Genomic DNA, 27,955 nt, shown 5'->3' with positions numbered 1-27,955 from the left:
TTTTACTTCAGTTTTAAAATTGATGGCATGATAGTGGCATGACATTTTCCATGGAAAATAACTTGTAAACATTTGTAAATATTTCCTCCCCTTAGCCCATGTGGTAATATTTGGCCAAGAAGATCAATCTCAGCCTCATCAATGAACCTGTACTGTTGTCATACACAGATCTTAATGCATATGTTAAACATCTCTGTGGTCTCAGCACATGGAAACTTGGCTGTTGCTGCCGAGTGGTCGGAAGCAGTGGTTCCCAAACCTGACTGCCCACTGGAGAAACCTGGGGAATGTTTAGAAAATACAGATTCTCCAGCTTCTACCTGCTCGGCAGAATTGGAATCTCAAGGCATTAGGAAGCTGACACTGGGTCTCTGTCTGTCTGAAAGTCCCCAGGTTCCACTCCACTATAGGTGCAGTGAGGGCCGGAGGAGTGTGATCCAGGGGTCAAGCGTGGGGCTTGGAGCCACACTCAGAGGTCTGAGGCCCCAGGTCCCTCCTTCCCCTTTGACAAATGACAGCTGTGTGTGTGACCCAGGGTGAGCGCCTCACTTTCTCTATTGCTTGGTTTTTCTCCTTGTAGGATTTTTGCACAGATACCCAGCAAGCTCTCAATACTTCTCTTGCTTTTTTATCTCTAGTCAGCCTAGCATGCTAAATGAGAATGACTACTGGGTCTTGTCTTGGTCGCGTTTTGGAAGCTTTTTACTGAAGGTTTTTGAAAGCACTTTCGTGAATCTAAGGTGCTATTTCAGTAAAGGTGTTTGCAATGGAAGGCAAAGTTAGTTACGCCTTTGTGGGTCTTCCAGCCAGGGTTGGCACTTTCCTTTGGCAGGCAGTTAGACCCTGTCAAGACCTATGGCCCTGAAAATCCGAGCTCCATGTGTTGAAGGGGAAGATGGGGCAATATGTACTTGTGATGCCCTTGGCAAATGCACCCAAGAGAGAAGGGCTCAGGGTTTTGTTCTTTTTAAATTCCTGAAATTATTTTAAAGATTTTTTTTTATTTGAAAGGTATAGTTACACAAAGAAAGGGAGAGACATGGGAGGGGGAAGAGGGAAGAGGGGAGAGAGAAAGAGAGAGAGAGAGCGAGCGAGCTTCCATCTGCTGGTTCACTCCCCAATTGGCTGCAACGGCCGGAGCTGTGCTGATCTGAAGCCAGGAGCCAGGAGCTTCTTCTGGGTCTCCCACATGCATGCAGGGGCCCAAGGACTTGGGCCATCTTCTACTGCTTTCACAGCAGAGCGCTGGATCGGAAGAGGAGCAGCTGGGTCTTGAACTGGCACCCATATGGGATGCTGGTGCTTCAGACCAGGGCATTAACCCACTGCACCAGAGCGCCAGCCTCCTTGCCTGCTTTCCCAGTCACATCCATAGGGAAGCAGATTGGAAGAGGACCAGCCACTACTCAAACCAGCGCCCCATATCAGATGCCAGAGTCACAGCAGCTGCTTAACCCATTATGCCACAATGCCGGTCCCAGGTTTTGTTTTTTGGCTTTTTTTTTTTTCTGAGTTCTGGCTGCTCTGCTAACTCCAATGAGGTGCTGGTAATGGGATGAATGGGATGGGCAGGGATATTGGCTATTCAAATATAGACCCCAGGCAAATGAAAGATTCACAGCATAGATGCTGCTAACGATATCAAGGGATAATTGTGTTTGTGTGCACATAAGTTTGTGTGTTTTCATGCTTTCTTTATGATATTTCATATAAAAAAGATAATTTCAATAACTTGTTTACTGAGTGTCCTTCAAAGAGTTCATGGGAAGTGAAATTAAAAGATAAGTTTATGTTGGTGCAAAAAACCTCTGAAATCCATGCATAGTTTTTTCATGATACATAGTTTCTATGAATTGCTTAAACACCCTCATTTAAATGGATTCCAAATTTTTTGGCACTAGAATAAATTTATCTTTTAACTTCATTTTTCCCTGAACTTTTTGAAGTACGCGCATATATTCCGAGGGGGACGGACTGTCATTGACAAAGAAGAACCATCACTTCCTGTATTTTAGTTCAGTGACCTGAAGTTTGACGAGTTTTCCACAGTCTCAGCTTTCTTAACAGAATCAACGCACAGGTCTATGTGTGGGCCTTTCTAACACTTTGTTCTTTGTTACAGAACAAAGCATTTTAACATCCCTTCATCTGCCTCCTTTAGCCTCAGTGTGTTCTTTGTCAAGCACCAAGATGAGGCAGGACAACAGCCCAGGGGTAGAGTTTCTATCTCAAGCCAGCTGTTTCCTGCATCCCCCTTCTCCCCCAGGACTGGTGAGCCTGATTGAATTAACTAATACCAGTTGTGATTGACTTACCTGAGCTAAAATATATCTGCTAAATATCGATAGTGTGCTACAGTGTATCATTGCAGTTTATTAACAGGCATTAACTCAGAGCTGAATGCAATCTAACTTGAACAGCGATTTTTACATGCCCATAAATGCCAGGATATATAGAAAAATCAGTTATGTGATGAACAACTCACAAAATTGCTCAAAACTGGGTGATCATTTGAATTGCAAAGGGAAACTTCACTCCTGAATATTTCTTTAAAAGTGATAATAATGACTTAAATTTGTCTTTCATATATATTGTATCCTTTGCTTCTCTCGACATTTCTAAGAATTAAGTAAGGGTGGTGACTATTATCTGTGAGCTTTATAGATATGAAAAATAGAAAGCATCTTTAGCAAATTTGAATTGTAATTACCTTTACAAATAGTCAACTGGTAGCCTCTTTAGAAAGTACAATTCATTGTGCAAAGCATGTCTACCTCCATTTACTCATGTATATATAGTTACGGGCCTGGTTTTATCTTGCTGTGTAACAAATTAACCCAAAGACAGTCACCTCTCAGTATTCTTGGGGGATTGGTTCCAGGATACCCCACCCTTTATTTAAAAAGGCATAGTATTTACATGTAACTAATTTCCTCTCGTATTTTAAATCATCTCTAGATTTTTCGCAATACCTAATACAGCATGGATGTTACATAAATAATTGTTGTCTTGTTTAGGGAATCATGGCAAGTGAAAGTGTCTGTACATGTTCAGTACATATTTTTTTTTTTCAAATATTTTTGACCCAGGACTGGCTGACCCCATACAGTCAGGAAACATATGGAAGGCTTACTACACATCTCACTATTTTGGGGGTCAATGGTTTAATATGAATCAGTTGGGTGTTTCTTCTGTCCTGTGTGGGGTCAACTGAATCACTTGTTGATACTCAGTAGGCAGCTCCAGAACTGATGTGGAGATTCCAAAATGGCTTCATTTACAAATGCAGGACCTTGGCTGGCACCATGGCTCAATAGGCTAATCCTCCGCCTGTGGCGCCAGCACACTGGGTTCTAGTCCCGGTCGGGGTGCCAGATTCTGTCCCGGTTGCCCTTCTTCCAGGCCAGCTCTCTGTTATGGCCCGGGAGTGCAGTGGAGGATGGCCCAAGTGCTTGGGCCCTGCACCCCATGGGAGACCAGGAGAAGCACCTAGCTCCTTCCTTCGGATCAGCGCGGTCTGCCGGCCATGGTGCGCCGGCCGCGGCAGCCATTGGAGGGTGAACCAATGGCAAGGAAGACCTTTCTCTCTGTCTCTCTCTCACTGTCCATTCTGCCTGTCAAAAAGCAAAACAAAACAAAACAAAACAAAACAAAAAAACAAGTGTAGGACCTTAATGGGGATGGTTGGAAGGGTGTCCTTGTCTTTCAATTAGAGTACCTATGTGAAGCTTTTCCAACTATGTATTAGGGTAGCTGGGAACCCAGCAGTTCTAGAGACAGTATTTTGGGAGAATTTAAGGGGAAATTGTCAGCTCTTAAAGTCTCGACTCAACAAGTGGTCCAGAGTCATTCATGATTCATGATCACTGATTCTGTTCATCAAAACAAATCGTGGGTCCCACCCAGACTCAAGGGGGAAGGGACATACACTCTCTTTTGATGGCGTGACATCAGAGTTGGTAGCAGTCTTTAATCTGTGCTCTCTTGGGACATTGGCTATGTATATTCCTTTCCCATGGAAAAGCACATTCAGCTCTCTCTGAAGGTCCCCGAAGTTCTCACCTCATGCTGGCATCAGGACCCAGATGGCATCAGGATCAGCCTCAAGACTGAAGATCATGTCATCCAAACCGGGCCTGAGGATGAAGGGGACTCTTCAAGTGTGTTTCTTTGTGTGTGATTCCTTTCAATCTGTGACTCAAAGAGATAAATGATTTGGTCCTCCCTCCCCACCCTGTACAAAATGTTGAGCAGCAGGTATGTATAATCTCACCCTAAAATAGAGAGAAAGAAAGTGCAAAGAATTTCCTGGTGTATAGCATTTCTGAAATCTTGCTGGCCATATGCTAGTATTCTTTGGTTAGATATCCATCCTGCCATGATTATGCAGTGCAAGATAACAATATTTCAGGCAGTGAGGAACCAAACACATGATAGTGGTTATACTACCTAGATTCATACAAGCACACGCTATGATGTTTGCACAGCATCAAAGAGTAGAAACAGTATTTGACTATAGTAATTCAATGATTCATGCTTAGCTCAACTTTATGTCATATCATACATGTCTAAAATAAATCATCTAATGTTTTTGGCATTCCTTCCTGAAATTGAGATCCAGCCAAATCCATCATTTCATCAGGTAAATTTTCCTTTTTTTTTTTTTTTTTAAGATTTTATTTATTTATTTGAAAGGCAGAGTTAGAGAGACAGAGAGAGAGAGAGAGAGAGAGAGAGAGAAATGTCTTCCATCTACTGGTTCACTCCCCAAATGGTCACATGGGCTGGAGCTGAGCCAATCTGAAGCCAGGAGCCAGGAGTTTCGTCCAGGTCTCCCACATGGGTGCAGGGACCCAAGGACTTGTACCATCTTCCACTGCTTTCCCAGGCCATAAGCAGAGAGCTGGATCAGAAGAGGAGCAGCCAGAATAGGAACCAGCACGCATATGGGATACCGAGGTGGAGGCTCAGCCCATTATGCTACAGCACCAGCCCCCAGGTATATTTTCTATTGTCTAGATTACCACAGGCAAAAGTATTACCAAAACTTCTCCCACTTCATAAGCAGGATCACTTTTTCTCCAGCTTCAAATAGCAATGGCTATACTATCTTTTAAGTATTTCCCAACAATCTCACTTAGGTCTGTCTACTTTCATTAATAATGTCTTCAAGTTCTTCCTAGCTTCTGTTTGGAAAGTGTCTGGCTCTGAAAACACTGCCAATTGTTTTAGGTCATTGTTATGGCAGCACCTTACTTCCAGGTATCAGATTCTCTTCCTTGTTTCTGTGCTGCAGGGCAAATAACCTCAAAATTTAGTGGCCAAACATAGCAACCATTTTATTGCAACGGGATAGTATTACTCGAGAATTCAGGCTTGGCGCAGCTGGCTGATTCTCCTGATCTATGACAATTTGCTGGAGGTAACTCGGTGGTCTGCAGCTGGCAGGTGGGCTTGGCAAGAGGCTTGGGATGGCTTCAGTCTTGTGACTATCACTGGCTGGAAGCTGGTGCTTAAATGGGACTCTGGGCTGGAATATCTGCCTCTCCACTGGGGTACCTTTGAGGTAGTAGAACATATTACAGAGTGATTCAGGGTTCCCAGAGAGATTGTTCCAAGAGACAGGGAGTAGAAGTTGCCAGTTTGTTAAAGCCTAGACCTGGAGTCTGGCCAAACTTTATTTTTCTTTTAAGATTTACTTACTTATTTATTTGAAAGGCAAAGCATTAAAGAGACAGAAAGGGGGAGAGAGAGAGATCTTTTATTTGCTGGTTCATTCCCCAAATGGCCACAACAACTGGGCTGGGCCAGGTTGAAGCCATGAGCTATAAATTCCATCCTGGTCTCCAACAGGATTGGCAGTGGCCCAAACACTGGGGCATCATCTGTTTCATTTCCAAGTGCATTAGCAGGGTAGCCAATGGTCAGAGTCTACCCAAATTCAAGGATATGAGATATAGATCCCAATTTATTCCTGAGAAGAATGGCAAGAAAGTATAGTGGTACAGAAAAATATTTAGTTTTTTATCTTAAATTATTTGCTAACACTTACAGGGCTGTCTGACTCAAATGGACTAACTCAAGATCAGGAATTAGACCTTCACCATTCTGGTTCCCTTTTCCCCCATGCTTGGCTTTGTTTTAGCTGAGTTAAATAACCTCTGGATTTCAGTTTACATCACAGACAAATGGAGAAGTTGAAAACTCCAGCTCAGGAGAAGTTGTCCTCTTTAAAAAAAAAAAAATCAGTATTCAAAAAGTACTCTCCAAAGTGCTCTAGGAAGTAGAATAATAAATTATCACAACTAATTAGACCATTACAAATCCACTGTATTTTTCTATTAAGAGAGAAAATTGTGTCTTTGTATTGTGTAAGATCAGCAGAGTGGCATAAGGATTCTGATATACACACACAACCTTCAAACTGCAAACACACAAATACATACCACAGCATATACTTCCTGTCTTTCCTGTGTGCCAGGTAATGTGTGTTTTTTTACTAAAGCTTTGTAGCATCCTCTTGAGGTATGTGCTATGATTCACATCTTTATCATGTTTTCTGAGACATTTTTCTTCTGGAGTTTAAATTCTAACACACCTTTGCATATTTATACATAATACATCTTAAAAGAATCTAATGGAAACTGGTAGATTCTCTAGGAGTTGCAAAAAATTCTGTGGAAATCTTCTCTTTATATTTCATACAGATATTTTTGCAAAATGAGATAAAAGCAGATTTATGAAGATATCAAAATGATATAACTAAGAGGAGATAAAAAATACAAGAAGCAGAGAAATTAGCAGAGATTAGTTTAACTCAAGAAGCCAGAGATGAGGTGGCTTGTATAAGTGGGAGGACAGGTGGGCTAGAAGCCAAGGCTCCTGGTTCTGCTGTGCTAGAAACTGGGGGTACAACTCCCAGAAGTTTCTTTTTCTTTTCTTTGTTTACTGATTTATTTGAAAGGCAGAGTGACAGAGAGAGGGAGAAAGAGAGAATCTGCTGGTTCACCCCTCAAATATATCAATGGTAAGGGCTGGGCCAGACCAAAGCCAGGAGTCTGGATATCCATCTGAGTGTCTCATTTAGGTGGCAGGAGTCCAAACACTTTGGGCATTTTCTGTTGCCTTCCAAGGTGCACTAATAGGAAGATGGATCAGAAGTGGAGCAGCTGCACCCTAATCAACACTCATATGAGATGCTGGCATATTAGGCAGTGGTTTAACATGCTGTGTCACAACACCAGCCCTCTCCAGAAAGTTCTCTCTTCCTCTGGACCAAAGTTTTCTTCTGTGTCATGGGACAGGGTGGCACTAGAGAAAATTTAAAGTCCATCTCAACTTCAGTATTCTTTTGTCACTCCAAGCAAAGGGATGAAACACAAAATACAACAGATAGATCCATATATGAGAGGAGTGAAGATACAGACTGGAAGACTGAATTTAAAAAGTGAAAAAAGAAAAGGGTGGGGTGTACAGACAAAAACACTCAGAGTATAGGGCATTTTCATCTGGAAAATTAGGCAAGGAGGAGAATCATTATTAAAGAAAATAAGAAGCCCAGGCACCAAGAGAGGAATACTCAAAACATTTCCCTTATTCTTTCAACAAGTGTTCTGGAGCCTCCTATGTGCCAGATTTTAGAGAGTGGGATAGTTGGCAAAAGCACCCTTCCCTCTCGGAGCCTGCAGTATAGGTTTGAGGAGGCAGGCAATGCATAAGCCAAGCAAGTACAATATGGGGTATGTTAGGTAGTCATGAGTGCTCAGGAGTAGAAGCACATGGAGAAGGTAGAGAACATGCCAAGAGGAGTTTGTGTCCTAAGATAAGCTTCGCAGGAAGACTTCATTGAGTCAACAGCTAAAGGAAGTAAGGGAATGAGCCATGATGACTTTGCTTCCTGTATCATGGAGACAATGAAGGCACTTGAGGGCACCCAAGCAGAGGGAGCAGCAGGTAAAAAGGTGCCAGAATGGGAGCATAGCTAATAGGTTAAGGGAAAAATAAGGAAATTGATATGGCTGGAGCTGGGTAGATGAAGAGGAGGGCAGTAGGAAGGGAGATCCGAGAAAAGGCTCTGGGAGAATGTGGAGCAGAGAGTGACCTCCCATCGGGCATATTTACAGAAATAAGCTAGTGCTATGTAGAGAACAGACTAAAAAGGAGCAATGGCAGAAAAAGGGACAACAGTTCAGAGGCTACTACATTTGTGCAGGAAAGCGATGATGGTGGTTCACACTAGAAACTGTAGTAGTAGAAGCAATGAGAAGGGGGTGGGATTATGGAACATGCTGAAGGTAGAACCAACTGGATTTGCTGTGTGGTTAGGATGTGGAAAAGAAGAATCAAGAAAATTTTAAGGGGTTGACCTGCCAGTTGCTGTGATGGGAAAGGCTATGGGATTGGTTTTGATGGTGTGGTAAGGGCTATTAGGAGTTTCGTTTTACACATATCAACTATTATGATGTCATGTGTGTATCATGTACCATTGACACATGAGACTGGATTTTAGGGGTGAGAGCCAGGCTGCATGTGTAAATTTATTAGAGCCCTGAAATTGGATGAGCTTCCCAATGGAGTGAGGATAGATAGGAGACAGGGATCAAGAAGACTCAACTGTAGAGATGAGAAGAAACTTCAAGGGAAATAAATGAGTGACCAGGCAAATAGGAATGAAACTAAACAAGTGGAGAGTGTTGGAAACCCTGTTAAAGAGAGAGGGCGAGAAAGAGAGAGAAGGGAGAGAGAGAGAGAGAGAGAGAGAGAGAGAGAGAAAGAAAGGAGAAGGTATTTCTTTTTTCTTTTCTTTTTCTTTTTTTTTCTTTTTTCTTTTTTTTTTTCTTTTTTTTTTTTTTTGACAAGCAGAGTTAGACAGTGAGAGAGAGAGACAGAGAGAAAGGTCTTCTTTCCATTGGTTCAGCCCCCAAATGGCTGCTACGGCTGGTGCGCTGCGCCGATCCGAAGCCAGGAGCCAGGTGCTTCTCCTGGTCTCCCATAGGGTGCAGGGCCCAAGCACCTGGGCCACCTCCACTGCCTTCCAGGGCCACAGCAGAGAGCTGGACTGGAAGAAGGGCAACCGGGACAGAATCCGGCGCCCCAACCAGGACTGGAACCCGGGGTGCCAGTGCCGCAGGTGTAGGATTAGCCAAATGAGACGCAGCACCAGCCTATTTCCTTTTTTTAAAAAAAGATTTATTTATTTATTTGAAAGTCAGAGTTACACAGAGAGAGGAGAGGCAGAGAGAGAGAGAGAGAGAGGTCTTCCATCCGCTAGTTCACACCTCAATTGGCCGCAATGGCTGGAACTGCACCAATCCGAAGCCAGGAGCCAGGAGCTTCTTCTGGGTCACCCATATGAGTGCAGGGGCCCCAGGACTTGGGCCATCTTCTATTGCTTTCCCAGGCCAAAGCAGAGAGCTGGATTGGAAGTGGAGCAGCTGGGTCTCGAACTGGCATCCATATGGGATGCCGGAGCCACAGGCAGAGGATTAACCTAGTACACCACAGCGCCAGACCCAGGAGAAGGTATTTCAAGAGTAGGTGTTTGTCCCAGCGGTCAAGATACAAAATAAGATACTCATCCCACATCAGAGTATTTGAGTTCAGTTCTCAGCCCCAGCTCCTGATTCCCTCATACAAACCCGGGCAGGCAGCAGTGATGGCTCAAATAATTGAGTTCCTACTACTCACATGGGAGATCTGAATTGAATTTCTTTTTTTTTTTAAAGATTTTATTTATTTATTTGAAAGTCAGAGTTACACAGAGAGAAGGAGAGGCAGAGAGAGAGAAAGAGGTCTTTCATCCGCTGGTTCACTCCTCAGTTGGCTGCAGTGAGCGGAGCTGCACTGATCTGAAGCCAGGAGCCAGGAGCTTCTTCCAGGTCTCCCACGTGGGTGCAGGAGCCCAAGGACTTGTGCCATCTTCCACTGCTTTCCCAGGCCATAGCAGAGAGCTGGATCAGAAGTGGAGCAGCCGGGACTTGAACCAGTGCCCATATGGGATGCTGGCACTGCAGGTGGTGGCTTTACCCACTATGCCACAGCGGCAGCTGCTGAATTGAATTTCTGACTCCTGGTTTTGGCCTCAGCTGTTGTCATTTGGAATGTGAACAAGTATATGGAAGCTTGCTTTCTATCTCTGTCTGCATTTCAAGTAAATAATGAGTGGATCAGGCCTTTGTGGCAAGAGAAGGGGTTGGCCTTGACTAGGAGCGTGGCGAGAGAGAAGGTGGAGCAAGTGGGCGCACATGCAGGTAGATGGGGTTGGGGAGAAGTGGTGCTGGATACTGAGTGAAGTTGTCTTTCATTGCTGTCGTTGTCTCCCTGGACAAAGCCAGAGAACAAATTCAGGGAGCAAAGTCATCAACTCAGGGAGAGGAAGGCAGAGGTGATCAACTCAGGGAGAGGAAGGCAGAGGTGACTGCGGTGTGAGAAGAACAGATCAGGTATGTGTTCCAAAGCAGCAGGTGAGTTCATGGACTAGGAACACAGAGCATGACTGCTGGAGGTACCAAGGACACTTCGGAGGCAAACAGAGCACTCTCGCGTTTCCTAGAGTGACTTCATTGCTGGTCTTTTTCAAACTGGTGTTCCCAGAGCAAGATACTTCTGGAAGCACCAGCCGAGAGGAGAGGAGCTCCTGGAAGCAAGCAACTGTGCCATGGTGCAGCTGAAGAACAAACCACTTCTGGAACGCCTGCCCTGGTTCCCTGGGATTTCTTTGCCCAGCTCTCTTCCTCCTTCTTCTCCCTCCTGGGTCCCATTCTTATGTGTTCTAGGTTGCTCATGATGGCTATCAGAGATTGGATCCACTTCCTCCACCCAATGGATTGATTCTCTTTTCGTATTGGTCAGGTTTTTTTTTTCCCCCTAGAAAACAGTCCCCCGTTCTCAGTGGCTGTCAGCAGTCAGGAGTTATTTCCCTCTTGTTGCATGTTGGCCAAGGTCCATGGCAGTTTGTTCCATATAACTTCATTCTAGAATTGAATTGATCAACTGAAAAGACGATCCATATTGAGGTGGGGCTATCTTCTGAGCAGAAGGAAATGAGCAAGGTGGAACCACACGTGGACTCTCAAAACTTCTGGATGGAAATGATAATTGCCCCTTTTGTTCACAATCCATTGGCCAAACTATGTCACGTTGTCAAGTTTGATGCCAATGGTATGGGCAGATATAAGCTTCTTTTAGGGAAGATAACAAATAATTTGGAACAATCATGTAATTAGCCACAACGTTTTCCATGTGTGGCAGGAAAATTATCCTCAGGCAATACAATGGGGCAAATTACCCCTTTCCAACCGTGATTGACATTTAGCCCTCATGGGTAACATCAAGGTGATTAAACACTTGGTAGGAATTTCTAGGTATAATTTTATGTCTGGCCTGTGGGTTAGATTATTTAGCTTTAGAATTTGGAAAATATCAGAGAGCCAGGTCGTATATTTCATCACACACATTATTGCTGTTATATTCTAATAGTAGATGCAGCTATGCCAAATTTTACAAAATGCTTTATTTTAGGTAGAAAAGACATCCCATCCAGACTTTTTTTTGTGGGGAGGGGGAGAGGAAGGAGTATCCTTAAGTTCTACATTCTCAAGACCTATCTTCTAATAATATAAATATAATGGTGGAAAGAGCTCTGATTGCAACTTAATAAAATAAAAATCCAGACATGGTAGAGAATCCCCTATCTATTCCCCATCAAGCCAGAAGCATTTGACAGCCCGAGAAAGGGCTGGAAAATTTCTCTAAGACACTGTGCCATGAGTCTTGAGACTGTGACTCATGACTTCCCATCCCAAATGTGGTGCCCTGCGCAGAGCAAAGGTGGTTCTGAGTGGCTGCCCAGCCCCGGCCTAGTTGTGGCCTCCTGGAGGTGAGAGATTTGACAGCAGACTTGACACGGATGCCTGGTGTCTTGGTTTCAATGTTTCCGTGTTGCCTCTGTTAACCCAGAAGAATCAGGGTCTGCTGCAGCTTCTGTTTCTGTTTCACCTTTGTGAGTCTTTTTCTTTGTTATGAATATGTGATTCTGCGGCTGACAAAGGACATTGTGAGAACTTCGTGGAAGCCCCAGCGGCACTGCAGTGGGAATTTCTCCGCATAGATTTGTCCAATGACCCTGCTCTGGAAAAAACACTCAGGTAATGCATTCCCAGTGGTGGCTCAGTTCCCATCAGCTCACCACTGGTGCCCTCATTAGGGTGTTTTTCTTTCTTCAAGAATTTTTTTCAGTCCATCTTGACCTCCCACCACAGTGAGTTTTGTGTCCGTGAAGGGGACTCGGTAACTATCCCCTGAGACTACCTTTAGGTTTATTTTTAGTGCAGGCAGGGAAAAATTACTTTCCCTTACTGACTGCACCCGGACCTTCTTAACTCTGATTTAGACTTCTGGACTCCCCGCATTGGGTTGAGAATGAGGGGGTAATCCATGCCTTCATCTTAAAGATGGAGTAATCACAATACAAAGAGGATAAAAGATTTGCCACTAGTTACCCAGACACCCAGTTGTAAAAGTGTTTTCCTTTGGTCTTTTGGTCTCAAATCTGGAAGATGTTTGTGCAAAATTGCAAGTTAGTGTGACTCAATTGGACAGATTGCTGGTAAAAGCCCCACTCCCTAAATCCCAATTGATCCCCTGAGCCATTCACACTGCCTAAAAGTGTTATTATTACTATCAAGCTACATGCTCAAAAATTATTTCCCTTGGGAACACACACCTAACCCAGACAAAAAGATTATTATTTTTTTTTAACTTGCTCAATACCCTTTGTCCCAGCCATCTTGTTTGTTTCTTTCTTCCTACATTGTGTCTCATTCAGCATTAAACTGAAATGCTATGATTTCCCTAGTCCCTTCTTCAGTATTAGACCGAACCACATGAAATTGCCAATATTCAGCTGTGATTCCGTATAGGTGGTGATTTCATATAGTTCAAGCTAACCTAATTAGAAAGAAGTAGCAAATTGAGAAAAGTCTCATGCAGAAAAATGCAAATTATTGACCAAGTCAACTACAACTTGATAATATGAAATGGAGTTGAATGTGTATCCAAGCTTTAATATGATCCTTTGTAACATGGAGGCTAATTAGCATATTAAATGAGAATTTAATATTTTGGAATATTGAAAGAGAATTTTAGCTTCTGATAGGGAAAAAAAATGGGTAACTGAGATGCATACATGTATGTTAATGTGCCAGGATTCTCTATGTGCAGTGGCTGTGACCGCTGCTTGGCATAGGCAACTCGCTCAGGTCTTTGGGAACTGGCTTAGCACATATTTCTCTCTCTCTCCCTCTCTCTTTCTCTCTCCCTTTCCTTCTCTTCCTCCCCTCTTCTTAGCCTTTCATGGTCAGACTTCTGAAAACAGCAATCCACACTCACTTTTTCCACATTCTCTTATTCATTGTATAGCACCCTAATCTGGTTACTGTCCCCAACACTCCACTGAAAGTGTTTTTTTGGCTAAGGTCACTAATGACCTTTGATTGACAAATTCAATGGAAGCTTCTCTGTCGTTATCTTACTTAACTTCCTGTTACACTTGACAGGATGGGCCACGATTTGCCTCTTAATAGTTTTTCTCTTTCCTTGACTTGCATGACCTCTTTCTTTTCACTTACAGATATCTCCCCCAAGCCAGACTTTCATCCTTTTGAGGGCACAGAGTCTGTCCCATTCAGCTATGTGTCCCAGGGCCCAGCTTAGTACAGACACTGGAAGGTACTCACCTATACTCATTTATGTATTCAATGAACAAAAGAATGATTTAGTGACATCACAGCACTTTGTTAATTACTAGTCATTGCAAATATGTAGTTTCTCTTTAGCTCTCATTTCTACTAACTTCTCTACCTGATTGCCATACTCATTTTTTATAATATCTATAGAGAATCTGATCCCTGCACAGGTATTAGGTTAAAGGTCTAGAGGCCTTCCGGATTCTCTCATTTATTTTGCTGTATTTTTTAATTAGGGTGTGGGGAGGGGGAAAAAGTGAGAACAAGTACAAGTTAGCTCCCATTCATTGGTTTGCATCTCCAGTGCCTGCAAGAACTGGAGTCAGGGACTCACTTCAGGTCTCCCATGGAGGTGGCAGGGACCTGACCACTTGAGCCATCACCTGCTGCCTGCCTACCTCTGAGAGTCTGGATTGGCAGGAAGTTAGAATTGAGAGTAGGCCTGGGAACCAAATCCAGGCACTCTGATATGGGACACCGGTGTCTTAACCATTAGGTAAATACTTGCTCTTATACATTTTTAATAATGTGTAGCTTGCAGGTGACATATTCTTAATGTGCTCATCTCAGAAATCCTCCTGGACCACAGAGGGCAAGCGGGAGAGGCTCAGGTGCTACTGGTTCCTTCTCATGTTCCGTTCTCTAATTCTGAGCAGTTATATATATGTTGGGTCTTCAGTCATGTTTTTAGTAACTCCTAGCTCTTATGAAGATTCCCGTCTATTTTTTTTTTTCTTCCAAGGATATATCACTTAGAGAGCCAATAAAGCATATACTGAAGCAAATGGTCACTTGTTGCTTGCTTAGACATATGACCTGACAGAAAAGCAAAAAGCAAAAAAAGCACAAGACTCAAAGAGAACAAAAGAAACACATCAACAGAAAATGTGACACACTTTATGCAAGTTTAATTTCTGCTGTTTTGGTTGGAAAACAGCTGCAGGTGTCCTCTAATTATAACCCCATTTTCACAAATATCAACTGTCATATTTAATCTGTTATATTCACCGTATAGCCTACTGTTCAGCACATTTCTTTCATTACAAATTTAGTAGCAGAGTTTCGAATGCTCGAGCTAACATTCAGGATAGTCAATTAATGCATTATTTACAAGTTAAATGTTATTAAAAACAGGTTCTTAATTTGCTAATGATTTAGTAGACCCAAGGCAATATTCCAATTTTTTTTTTATAGAAGATAGAAGAACATTTAGAACAGTTGGAGTGGGAGGGATGTCAGGTATGCTTTGGACTCTCTCACTAATTTCTGAATTTCTCTTTCTGCTTTCTTCTTTTGTTGTTTGTTGTTTTTGATGCCAATATTAACCAGTTGTGGCATGGCTGAGAAGAAGGACTTGTGAAAAACAAAAACAGCCTAGATTCTATTGTGAGTGGTGGTTTTAAAAATCACTGGGCAGTTGGGAGCGACTCAATACACAAGTTCTCCATACAATTCAGCATATTTTGATTTACATAGCCATTCCCGCAGCACAGCAGGTTAGGAAGGTTAGAAGTCAAGGAAATTAAATGTTATTAACATTCCACCCTTGTCAGGCTACACACACTGAATATATGTCTTTTCAAATGTACTTTGAAAAAAATTTAGAGTTTCTAAGTTTCCAAGGTCTCAGAATCATCACAATAATCTGGGTTTTGTTCTTTATTTCACTTCCTGTCTTCTCTTTCTTTTTATTTTGTTTGACCTAGATCGTGTTCTAAATGATTTTTTTGATAATTCCACTGCACAATTCTTATTTGTAAAAGATAACATGCAGTGAGCTCTTGGGTGGGCAAGAATCCAGCTATGCCATCTGCATGCCTTTCCAGTTGTTTTCTTGACCTGGAGTCTGTCCCTTTCTGCTCCCAATTTCTTCCTGTTCTCTGAAAACTTTTTGTAAGTTTAACTATGGTCAACCTTTTTTTTAAAATAATGTTTTAAAAGTTAAGTCTAGCCTATAACCGTTGTTCCTTTCTCTAAAATGTATTTAATTTATAAATTTAAGATATACAATATACACACACGGTGAAGTGATTACTCCAGACCAGTACATGAATATGCCCACTCCTCACATAGTCACCCTTCTTCCTTCTTTCTACCTTTCTTTCTTCCTTCTTTCCTTCCTTCCCACCTTCTTATGATAAGTGTTTCTGAATTTACTCTCAGCAAATTTCTAGCATATGTTGCAATAGTTATGGTCCTCAAGTTGCACATTCCCTTCTCTGAATTCTTGCAGCTCTTCATGTCTGTGTCTTGTAGTCTCTCAGTAAAATGTAGATTGTCCTGCATTTTCCTTACAATTGGTTCTTCACAGGGCAAACTGTCAAGTCAGAAAGACATGCGATGTATTGGTAAAGGCAAGTTATTTCTATTCCCTAAGTCTTGTTTTTCTCATTTCTTAAACGGAGATAAAGACTCTTATTGAGTTGATATAAGAACTGGTGAGATAATATATGTGAAGAACCTGGTTAAATGGCAGCTCCCACTGCCATAATGAAATAAGATATATATATCTATATATAGAGATATATATGTATATAAATTGCCTAGCATGGTGCCTCGTTCATATTTGACACTCAATAAAGTTTAATTCCCTTTGATACAATAAATAGTTCATACATATTTCTTGCTTGCATTTTCACTCAAAATCAAGTTTTCTCAAGAGCAAGGACAAAATCTGCCCCCCTCAACAAAAGTGTTCAGTTTCTGTAGATTAATACTCCATCTCCCATATTCTGGAAGATATTCTGTGCATCTCTCAGGAAATCCAGGCAGAACAGAGTGTCTCTGGCCCATATCAGCTAAGGCATTCTTTAGTTGGTTCTTCCTTCTTCCTTGTCTGGTATTACCTTCCAGGTAAACTACTGGCACCCAAGCCCTTGTCTCAGGTTCTATTTTTGGGGAAGCCCAAGCTAAGTAAGGAAAATATTCAAATGGCAGAGAAAGACAATACTTAAAACGGCTTGCAAAGGAGCAAAAGGAATTCCAGAGTTGTCCAAGCAAAACTGGAAGAGTGTCAACAGAATAAAGCCAAGAATGGGGTTTTTTATTTGTTAGAAAATATTCATTGAGTACCTGGTTCGTACAGCACATTCTGAGGTATTAGGGATACCTTACTGACAAAAATAGACAAGGTCTTTCTGCTTCCATGGCGCTTACACAGTAGGGAAGGAACATGCAATAAGCAGACAAAGCAACACGCAAAATCATATGGGGGGGGGGGCGGGCATTTGGCCCAGCGGTTAAGATGCTGCTTGGGATGCCTGCATCCCACATCAGAGTGGTTGCTTTGAGCGCTGGTTTTGTTCCCAATTCCAACTTCCTGCCAATGTGCATCACAGAAGGAAGCAGCTGAGGACCCAAGTATTTGGGTTTCTGACACCCACATGGGAGACCAAGATTTAGTTTCTGACTCCCAGCTTTAGCCTGGCCCCAGTCGCCTTGGGCATTTGGGAGGTGAAGAATGTGCTGGAGCCACTGATTCCTAATGCTTTTCCTTTTGAGAACACTTGAGGTGAGATTGGATATAATGGCCTCTGGACTGTTCCACTCCAGCTAGTGGCCTGTCTTTTCCTTCCAGGACATCCCACTTGATTCTGAATCTGCAAGAAACTTTCCCTCAGCCGTGGATCCTCTAACATCTGGGGGAACTCATGGAGGATTTCTTTTGTGGTCTGAGCTCAGCTATGCGGCTCCTGGTGTCAGGCTGAGTGCTGCCTTTGAGTTGCTGTTGGAGTTTTAAAAATTTAAGCTCCAGTGCTGATGTCAGTATTCCAAAGAATATATGGGCGGGACTGTACTTCAAAGGAGCTTGCTCTTAAAGTTTTGGAAATTAAAGATGATGAGTGTTCACATAAGGCCATTCCTTCTGGTACACAGGCTGACAATTCTGACCATTTTTAAGGGTTCTTTTCAGTATAGAAAGCACTCCAACTAATATTTTTTAATCCTTACAATCGTTCTGTGTGAGCTCGGTGTTCTTCCGATTTCCATTTGTGCTTCAGTAGCATTCTCTACTTTCCTTTAAAACACTTTGCTCACATGTAACTATTTAATAGATTAGTTGTAATTAGTTATTTAATGTGCAGAGGTTAAAAGGCAAGTTGTGGAGCCAGACAGGCCTAGTTATGATTCTTGGCTTTGAGAGTGGCATGCCAGGTGTCCCTGGTGGCTGTCTCCATGCCTTTTTGCCTCAGATTCTTCATCTGAAGATGGGAGTAAGAACCACATTGGCCTCATTTGGTTGTTTCAAGTTTTAAAAGTGATGGTGTGGTCAAGGCTCAGGGCAGCATCTGACATGCTGCACGTATCCCACATTTGTTAGATGCTGTTGTTACTGTTAGTGTTACTCAATAAACAGAAGGCCACATGTCATGTTTTGTCAGGGACAGTCTTCATTTGCCAATTGTCCTGCCACAAGTGTTCCTTTGCCCTCAAAAGCATCCCAGTTTGCAAAAAGTATAGAAATGGAGAACAGATTAGTCATTGCCCTGGATAGGGAAGGGGTGGGGTTGAGGGATGCAGAGAGAATGTGTCTATAAAAGAGCAACACAAGAATCTTTGGGGACCGGCACTATGGTGTAGTGGGTAAAGCTGCTGCCTGCAGTGTTGTCATCCCATAAGGGTGCTGGTTCGAGTCCCGGTTGCTCCATTTCTGATCCAGCTCTCTGCTATGGCAAAGAAAAGCAGTAGAGGATGGCCCAAGACCTTGGGTCCCCACACCCATATGGGAGACCTGGAAGATACTCCTGGCTCCTGGCTTCGCATTGGTGCAGCTCTAGCCGATTGGGGAGTGAACCAGCAGATGGAAGACCTCTCTCTCTGTGTCTCTGCCTCTCCTTCTCCCTCTATGTAACTCTGACTTACAAATAAAACTAAATAAATCTTTAAAAAAAAAGCTCTTTGTTGTAAAAAGGACTTGTTAGCCATCTTGCCCAAGGTGGTAGATACCTGTATCTACCCATATGAAAAATCACATGAAACTAAACACACACAACTGAGTGTGGTAAACTAGGAAAATCAGAATGAGATTTGTGTTTGTTAGCAATAGGTATATCTTGATTGTAATATTATATTATTGTTTTGCAAGTTGTTATTATTCAGGGATACTGGGTAGAGTGTACTGGGGATGTTGCTGTGTTATTTCTTTCAGCTCCATGAGAATCTATGAGGATCTCAGAATAAAAAGTTTAATGTAAAAAAGATGTCCTAGTTTGGAAGATAAATAGTGTGGTCATCCCAGTAACAATGCCCATTGTCCTACGAGGGCCTGACTCCCTTCTATAAAAAGAAGTGCCATGCTTCTCTTTATTTGGCTTGATTTTTCTTAATAGCCCTTACTTTCTGCTGGCAGATTATAGTTATTTCTTTTTTCTCTCAACAACTATTTATTAAGTGTCTACTAGATGCCATACTTTAGATCTAGCAATTAATAAGCTCCTTGTGAAGCTTATGCTCTAGTGGGATAAATAAATAATGAAATGAAAATTAGTTAGTTGCTTAATCTTAATATGTGGGAATGTGGAGTAGGACATTAACAAGACACTGAGGCCGGTGCCGCGGCTCACTAGGCTAATTCTCCGCCTTGCGGCGCCGGCACACCGGGTTCTAGTCCCGGTCGGGGCGCCGGATTCTGTCCCGGTTGCCCCTCTTCCAGGCCAGCTCTCTGCTATGGCCCGGGAGTCCAGTGGAGGATGGCCCAAGTGCTTGGGCCCTGCACCCCATGGGAGACCAGGGTAAGTACCTGGCTCCTGCCATCGGATCAGCACGGTGCACCGGCCGCAGTGCACGGGCTGCGGCGGCCATTGGAGGGTGAACCAATGGCAAAGGAAGACCTTTCTCTCTGTCTCTCTCTCTCTCTCTCACTGTCCACTCTACCTGTAAAATAAAATAAAATAAAATAAGAAGACACTGAGCAGGTGTATCAGGGAATCTTCAGAGAAACAGCACCAACCAGACACACATACCCAGACACCTATAAAACGAGGAATTGATTCAGGTGATTATAGAGATTGAGTGTCCTAGGAACTGTAGTGAGCAAGCTGGACACCCAGCAGACCTGAGAACTGAGAACTAGAAGAGCTGAGGGGTTAGTTACGGTCCAAAAGCTGGAGAGCTCAAGACTCAAGAAGAGCCAATGTTTTCATTTGAGTTCAAAGGCAGGAAAAGGCCAATGCCTCAGCTCCAGCAATCAGACAGAAGGAATTCTTTCATACTCATTGGCAGTTCATATCTTTTGTTCTATTCAAGCCATCAACTGATTGGCTGAGAGGAGGAAAACCTGTTATACTCATTTGATTGATTCAAATGGTAGTCTCATCTAAAACCACACTCAAAGGGGCAGGTGCTGTGGTCCAGCACTATGGTCCCACGACTTGGGACACCTGCATTTCAGATCAGAGTAGCGGTTCTAGTACTGGCTACCCAATGCTTCTGATTTAACTTCCTGCTAATGCACTTGGGGGGCAGCAGATGATGGTCCAAGTACTTGGATTTCTGCCACCTATTTGGGAGAACCAAATGGAGTTCCTGGCTTCTGGAATCAGCCTGGCCTGATTTTTAGCTGTGGTGTACATTAGGATGTGAGCCAGGGATGGAAGATCTCTTTCTCTTTGTCATTCTTTCAAATAAATAAAGAGACATTTAAAAAATTAAATTGGAGCACCCATACATACGTACCTGGAATGTTTGGTCAAATATCTGGGCACCTGCAGTCCAGTCAAGTTGACATAAAAATTAATCATCTCAGCAGAATGAAGGGGAATGGATGTGGAGTGGTGGTAGAGTTTTTGAATAGGAAAGTCATGCATCCTTGTTGGGAAAGGGATGTGTGAGCAAAGACATGAAGAGGTGAGATAGCAAGTCTTGCGTTTATCACCCATCTTCCTACATTGGAAAGAAAGATTTACAAAGCTAGAGACTTAGGTTTGTGTATGTTATATCCCTAGTACCCAGTGCACAGTATGCCCTCAAAAACATTTGTTGATTGAATGTGTGGATGATTGAGCATGTGGCCCCTGATGAATTATACTTCTCATCCTTAGCAAGGTGCCTGACACACCCTAAGCTAACAGTAAGTGTTGGCTGTTACCATTGCGTGTCTTCGATTTCTGTGACTGTTGATAATAGGCAAACATTCCACTGAAGACATGGACTTACTTATTTGTTTTGATGTTGTGTCCTCAGCACTTGACCACTTAGAACAGTGTCTGGAACATGCATGATAGTAGTCAACAATTGTTATTGGGTCAAATGGGCTCACACAAGGAGACCTAGGGCTTGGTGGGCTCAGATAAGAATGAGACTGAAGATTGGAAATGTTAAATAACTAGAAAATTGTGTCCGGGGCAGGAAACAACAGAGCTGGGAGCTTAATTCTGACATTGGAATTCTCAGATGCCAATATTCCATTTGTATCAAACAGATATTAAAATTGCTCTGGGCTCATTTGGCCATACCCTTTCTGTCACCTGGCCTGCCCCTTCTTTATCTGTCTGCACCAGGTTATGTTGTGTCACTCAAGTGACAGGCAGGCCAGTTATGTTGAGTTGTTGGTGCACACACCTCCCAGAGGACAGCCGTCTCCTGGAGATACCAAGGTGTCGGCGGTCGCCCTCTCACAGGAACACGGGAGGAAGGTAATGCAAGCTTTGGGCGGCCATCAGCTTTGTTAGACAATGGTGCCGTTCAGTTTGAAAGGCTCCACCGGGAAGTTGCAGACTTTTAAAACTAATTTGGTGTTTATTCAACTTTGCAATCACTGCCATGTACTATCTGTGTTTCACACACCGTGAAACGGCGCTACACTGTGCAATTGAATTAGTTGTACAGTGACTCAAAGGCATTAAACAATGACTTTGATATTTTAAGTACTGACTAGGAGGGATTTTTAATTCCTTCCTCATAATGAAAGCCACAAAAAAAACCCCAGTTACACAACCCTGGAACACTTATTCTCTTTTCTATTCTGGGTGGACCCCACTGAGACAGAAAAAACCTCCAAGCATTTAGTTTGCTTAATGGCAGAAGAAAAATTAAACAAGCATAGACGTGCAACCTTAATGACACCCAGCAACACTAGAATAACAGTTCCCAGCTTCTAAAACCTGTTATTTAATATAATGGGTAAATCTTGTGGGAGCTTTTCAGGTGCTGCTGAGTCTGGAAAAAAAAAAAAAAACAGCTACTTAGTGAGGAGGGGTGGGGGCAGAGGCAGGGCGCTTGCCATGTTTGGGCTCCTTTGCCCAGGAGGGTCTCAGCGCAAAGCCAGGGCAGACAGGTGCTGGGTGAAGACTGAGCTGGCTGGCAGCAACGGCCCTGAGGCCGTGACCCTTCTGAAAGCAACAACAGGGGTACGCCAGGCACGCGCCTTGCCCGTTCTGCCAGGGACGTTGTAGAACTTTTCCCACAGAGGCTTTCTGGGGAGGCACTGACAGGAAGGGAGAAGAAGAAAGAAAACACAAACCACCGCCGCAGCAAGTGAATTAGCACTGTGAAACGACGAGCACGAGCTGGTAACAGTGCAGGGCAAAGCACCTAAGTGATGATTCACTTCTGACAATAAACACACGAATAGCTGTTGAAAGCTTGTCTGATTTTCACAAAGAGGTTTAAACAAACACTCGTTTGTTCATTAGTCTTAAGCAACACTTTTATGGCGGAGGATGCATTAAACCTAACAGATGTCTGCAACCAAGATATCTGGTGGTTTTAAAGATGAAGACACAAAGCCATGCATATTGTTTACGCAGAGCGGCCTTGAACTACCTGTAATGGAGTGAGATACAGTTATTATGTATTAATGCTGTGAATCTTCATCCAGAGACAGCAAACAAACCAAAGGGAAGGAATGCTGCATCTTTGGAGATAAAGACTTACAGGGCTCCTTCTGCAAGTGGGATTGAGTTTGCATAAACTCATTTTGCTCTTGTTCTCATTGTGGTTGCATTATTTTTAAAAATGCAAGCTGGTTTACATCTGTTCCCTGAGGTAACTGATGCCAAAGTGGAATTCTAACACTGATGGCGATCTCTGTTTGGGTGTCAGGTCGGTCCAGATTACTGAGCAAATGGGTGCTTCGAAATATTCGGGGGTCATTGCTACTGTCACTCTCATAGCACAGGCCCTGTCGGGAAATCTCTGTCACCAGTGGCTCAGTTCCCCTTTTCCCTCCTTCTTTTCCACGTGGTGCTTGTGCTGGTGGCCACTCTGGGACAGAGAGGCCTCGGCCCTCACACCTTCTGCATCACCTGGACTTGGCCACTGTGAATGCCTTTGCCCGTGAACACTTGGTGCTGCCCCCGGTGGTGTCAGGAGGTGGCAGTTGGGCAGAACAAGACTCTGCTTCAGTCTAGGCTCTGTCTTTGCCTACGAAATCCTCAGATGGGAGAAGGTACTCGTGATGATGTTTTTGGGGCAAAATGAAAAGCAAACAACTATGGGCCCAGGACTTCTAATTTCTACGAATGCAGTTTTGGTCGTAGATTTCTATCAGGTTGGAGTAAATAATCTCTTCTCTCAGCTCACCTCTGTGCTCACGGAGCCTTGGGGAGAAGGAAATGGCTAGGCTGGTATGTTAGACTCAAGGCCATGAGCATGTATTCACATATCTGTACAAATGCATATTTTTTTCACCAAACTACATCATCAAATATGTTAAATAGTCAACTCCTAAATCCAATTCATTAATTATCTCGCTTAAAATATACTTCAAATGTATCACATTTGACATCATATGTCACTGATCCTAGATGGAAATGATAACACTTAAAATCAATAAATGTTTTAAATTTATTTTGCTTATTATGGTTGTCATAATATTTTGACATGGATGGCTGACATGTCAACAACGCTGTTATCAGAAGGTAAAGCAATGGCATTAAACTGTCTCCCCGCCTGTGCGACTGCTCCAGAGCAAAGTGGGCCCAGGGGGGAAATAGAGCTGGGATCTCCAAGGAAGCATCTACTTAGGGAGTCAATACAGGTCATCACCCGTAAAGCAGCCTGAGCGCAAAACAAAAGCTAGAAGGTGAAAGAAGTCCTCACAGTAATCTGCTACCTTTCCTCCCAGAGGACTGAAGCGAAATGCTAAGAGTGAAGTGCTTTCTGTGTGCCAGATCTATGCAAAGTGTTTCACATATTTGATCTCGTTTCCTCCTTGGTGGCGAGATACTTTTCTCCCTGACTTATAGATGAGAGACCTGCGGCTCACAAGCCAAAGTGACATGCACAAAAGCACAATGCCAGTTAAGAGGCAAAGGCCAGATTTGAATGGGAGTCTTTCTGATTCAATGCCTGGCTCTACTCTGACACGGAACTCACCACTGTTCTGTGTCGTTTGGAACTAAAACCGATTCTGGCTTCTGGATAATCCTGACTTCTCACCTGGAATCCAGCCTTGCTCCTAGGCCCTGGCCATCTCTTACTGCTGAGTGATGACGCAGTAGAACTTGAAAGTGAATCGTGGATTGGGTTTTGCAAAATGCTTTCAAGCGCCTAGAGACGATTGGCTTGAAGGCATCCAACACTCTTTGCTTTGTCTCTAAGCGTCAGAGATTAAAGGCAGATTCAAAAGAAATTGCAAGAAAGGGCTTGACAGGTTTTTTGTTTTGTTTTGTTTTTTGGCTATTTGGGACACAGGCAAAGTCATACTTTTTTGCAAAGACTAAATGTAGATTTGACCTTGCTTGAACTGAGCACCAAAGCAATGAGTAATAGATGTAACTTGGAATCCTACACAGAAGCAGCATTCTCCATACCCGGAGAATCCAGGTAGGCAGGCATGGCTGATGTTTTCTGTACCCCAGGCTCTGCGTTGTGCACAGTGGGTGCCCAGCGAGTTTTTGTTGAATGTATTTCAGAGTTCACAGCCAGAGATCGGCATCAAGCTCTCATCTTAACCTCTTTCTTTTCAACTCCTGGTTTCCTTATAAAGTGTCTTTGTTTTTACTGAGGGGTCTACACTGAGCCTTTACAATTAGCCTAGAGAACGAAAAATTCATCATTCATTGGGTAATGTTTATATAACGTTATTTTTATAGACAAGGCTCTGTGTTAGGCCCTGGGGATAAAGTAGCTATGAATAAGAGAGACAAGTGTGGGAGATAGATATCAGTCAATCAACTACACAATTATCTCATTGTCATGGTGATATCTTACAAAGAAGTATAAGATGTTGTGAGTGCCATTAATTGGAGAACTTGACCTAGATGGAGAGCTCCGTGAAGGCTTTCCTGGAGAAGTGATGTCTGAACTATGAAGGATGAATGAGAATTAGCCAGAGCAGTAGAGTGGGGAATGGTAGAAAGGAGGGTGCTGAACAACAATCCAAGCAGAGAAAGCACATTGAGGAGACTATTCCATCAGAAGTAGCTCATTAGGGTTCTAAAACAGAGACCAGAGTAGTTGGGCTGGAATGCCAGATGGAGAGCAGTGCCAACAGGTGAGGACACTCATTTCTCAAAAACCAGTTAAGACATTTTTGTTATAACGATAAAGGGAATTTATTAGCTCAGTAAATAGAAAAATTCAGAGGTAGAATGAGCCCAGTCTGCCTTCATCAGAATTCTATTCCTCTCTGGTTTTCTTGGTCCTATTTTCCTTCATCTGTTGCCTTTTGTCTCCTATGCTAGTGAAATAACTGCAGGACTCCAGTCCTCATGCCTGCCTTTCATACTACCCAGAAGACGAAGAACCTTTCCATCTCTTTCCTATCCCAGTAAGAAGCCTGGGTGTCTCTGACTAGAGCAGTGGAGGTCACACACCCTGATCCGGGCCACGTACTGTGCTGAAGTGGCCAAAATGATCTGCTTAGCTTGACCTGGGCCGGGTGGGTGGGTCTCTCCTGAGAGCCAAGGGAGGAGTCAACTTCTTTGGAAGCACTTAGACTGTGAAGCAGAAATCAAGGCTGCTGGGAAGTGCAGAGTGGATGATGAGGAGGCCATTGCAGGGCTGAAGAAGTGACGTCATCCTGTACTATAGGCTTTGGGATTTATTAAAACCACAGGCAGTCATTAAAGGATTTCCAGCAGATCAGCAATGTCATTAAATTGGTTCAAAAGCACAATTATGGAGTCCACCTTAATGTGCTGATAGCTTCTAAGAAGACAACTGTTGCCAGGTAAATGAACATTATTACACTGGGAACGAGAATGCAAGACATCTTTCTACTTTTCTTAAAAACAATTTTAATAACCAATTCCCATTATTCTACCTAATGTTAAAAATGGCTAATAATATTAACGAACAAGCTATGATGAAAAAAGATTTAAAACATTATCTTAAATAATCTTTACCATATTCTAGGAGATGGATTCTATTAATATCCCTTATTACTGATGGAGAAGCTGAGGTATGGAGAGATTAAATAATTTACCCTAGGCTACACAGCCAGTAAGTAGCAATGTGAATCAAAATGTTGTGTTATTTCTACTAGACTCTGTAATATCATGGGGTCTGAGAAACTTGATTTTGGAAATAACTATTGGACAAAACCTGGTGCCAGGACTCAAAACTTCAACTGGTCAGCAAGATTAAGCAGAATCAACAGAATTTTTTAAAAAAAGATCAGTGCAGAAAAATTAGTACAAAACTTTACTATTTTAATCATTTTAAGTGACATTAATTGACATTAACTACATTTACAATGCTGTGTAATCATCACCTCTATCTTTTTCCAAAACGTTTTTATTGGCCCAAACAAACTCTGCAACCATTAAGCAGTAACTCCCATTCCTCTCCCCCAGTCTCTGGTAACCTCTAACCCACTTTCTGCCCATGTAAACTTGCCTATTCTAGATGTGTCACCTCAGTGGAATCATACAATATGTGTTCTTTTGTGTCTGACTTATTTCACATAGCCTCATGCTTCCAAGGCTCATCCATGCAGTGCTATGTAGCAGAACTTCATGCCTTTCCATAGTTGACAAAAGAAAGAAATGTGACAAGTCATTTTAGGTAGTACGGGAATTCGCAAATATGTGAAGTTGAATAGCTAACTCTAGTTTCCACTTCTCCGTTGTCTTGGACTTAGTAGCCTCCTTCCACTTGCTAACATTCCCCGCCCAACCCAATAGGCATTTGTGGGTGCACCCATGGTCCCTGCAATCTAGGCTGATGAACTCCTGGAGATTAATTACACTGGGTCCTCTCCTACAAAGGCGGAAACCTGTCTCTGTCTTCCTTTTCTTCCTCATCTTCTATTAGCACTGTGCTTAACAAATATTTATGGATTCTAATTTAAATGCAGTTTAGCAAATCTCAATCAAGTGCTGGTAATGTTCCAGGCCCTGTGCTGCCTGGAGAGGGATACAACAGGCACTGAAGGATACATGGCTTCTGTTCTCTTGGTGTCTACCCTACAGAAGGACAAGGATGATGATAAGATCTGGTGGTCTTAGCAATAGCAATATTGCCTATTTTTATACTTTCTGTTTCCAAGGATTTTTCACATGGAGTGCTCACTTAGTTCTACCTGGCGTACATATACTGTGGAAACTAATAGCTGTTGTTAAGTATATTCCAAATGGAGCAAGTTAGGAGAGGTTACTGGTTAATCCTAAGATTTTAAGGATTGATTTCATGGGATGGTAAGGATGAATTAATTCTTTCAGAAGCAAGTTTTTTATAAATCTAAAAATAGTTGGTATAAAGAACCCTGCTATTCAGCCAAGTTGGAAGATGTGCCATTTTTATGCCATGCTCTAAGAATTCTCACCAAATTTCCTGCCATTTCATGAACCTACACTCTCCTGATGGCTCCAGGAGTTAAGTTAAAAGGGCACCTTAAAACAACATCCGGAGCACATTACCCTCTGCTTCTCACGTGTGACAAACATGTGACTCTGGATCAGTGACCAATGGCTTAATGGCTGTTAGGGAGACAGCAAAGTTGCTGAGATCCCTTGAGTAACTTTCCTGGGTTCACCAGATTTACTGTCACCTGGAATTGTCCTATTTATTTGATTGTCAGCAGTATCCTAGAGGAAAAGAGGCTAACACAACTAGAGCTGCCACCCAGACCCCCACAACTCCATCTTGCCATGTTGCCTAAAGTGTTGGTCTCTGTCCTCAGTTGTCACAAGCATCCCCACTCTGGAGATCTGTGGCAAGCATGCAAGTGGAAAAAGCTGACATCTACTCAGAGGTGACTTCGATGAGATGGTATCTTTCAGAATTTTTAATTAAGAACCTGGTCTTGTGTCATTACCGAGCAA

The sequence above is a fragment of the Oryctolagus cuniculus genome, chromosome 7, assembly GCF_964237555.1.
Source record: "Oryctolagus cuniculus chromosome 7, mOryCun1.1, whole genome shotgun sequence".
Lineage (NCBI taxonomy): Eukaryota > Metazoa > Chordata > Mammalia > Lagomorpha > Leporidae > Oryctolagus > Oryctolagus cuniculus.
The sequence above is the reverse complement of the archived record's forward strand: the minus strand, read 5'-3'. Positions refer to the sequence as shown.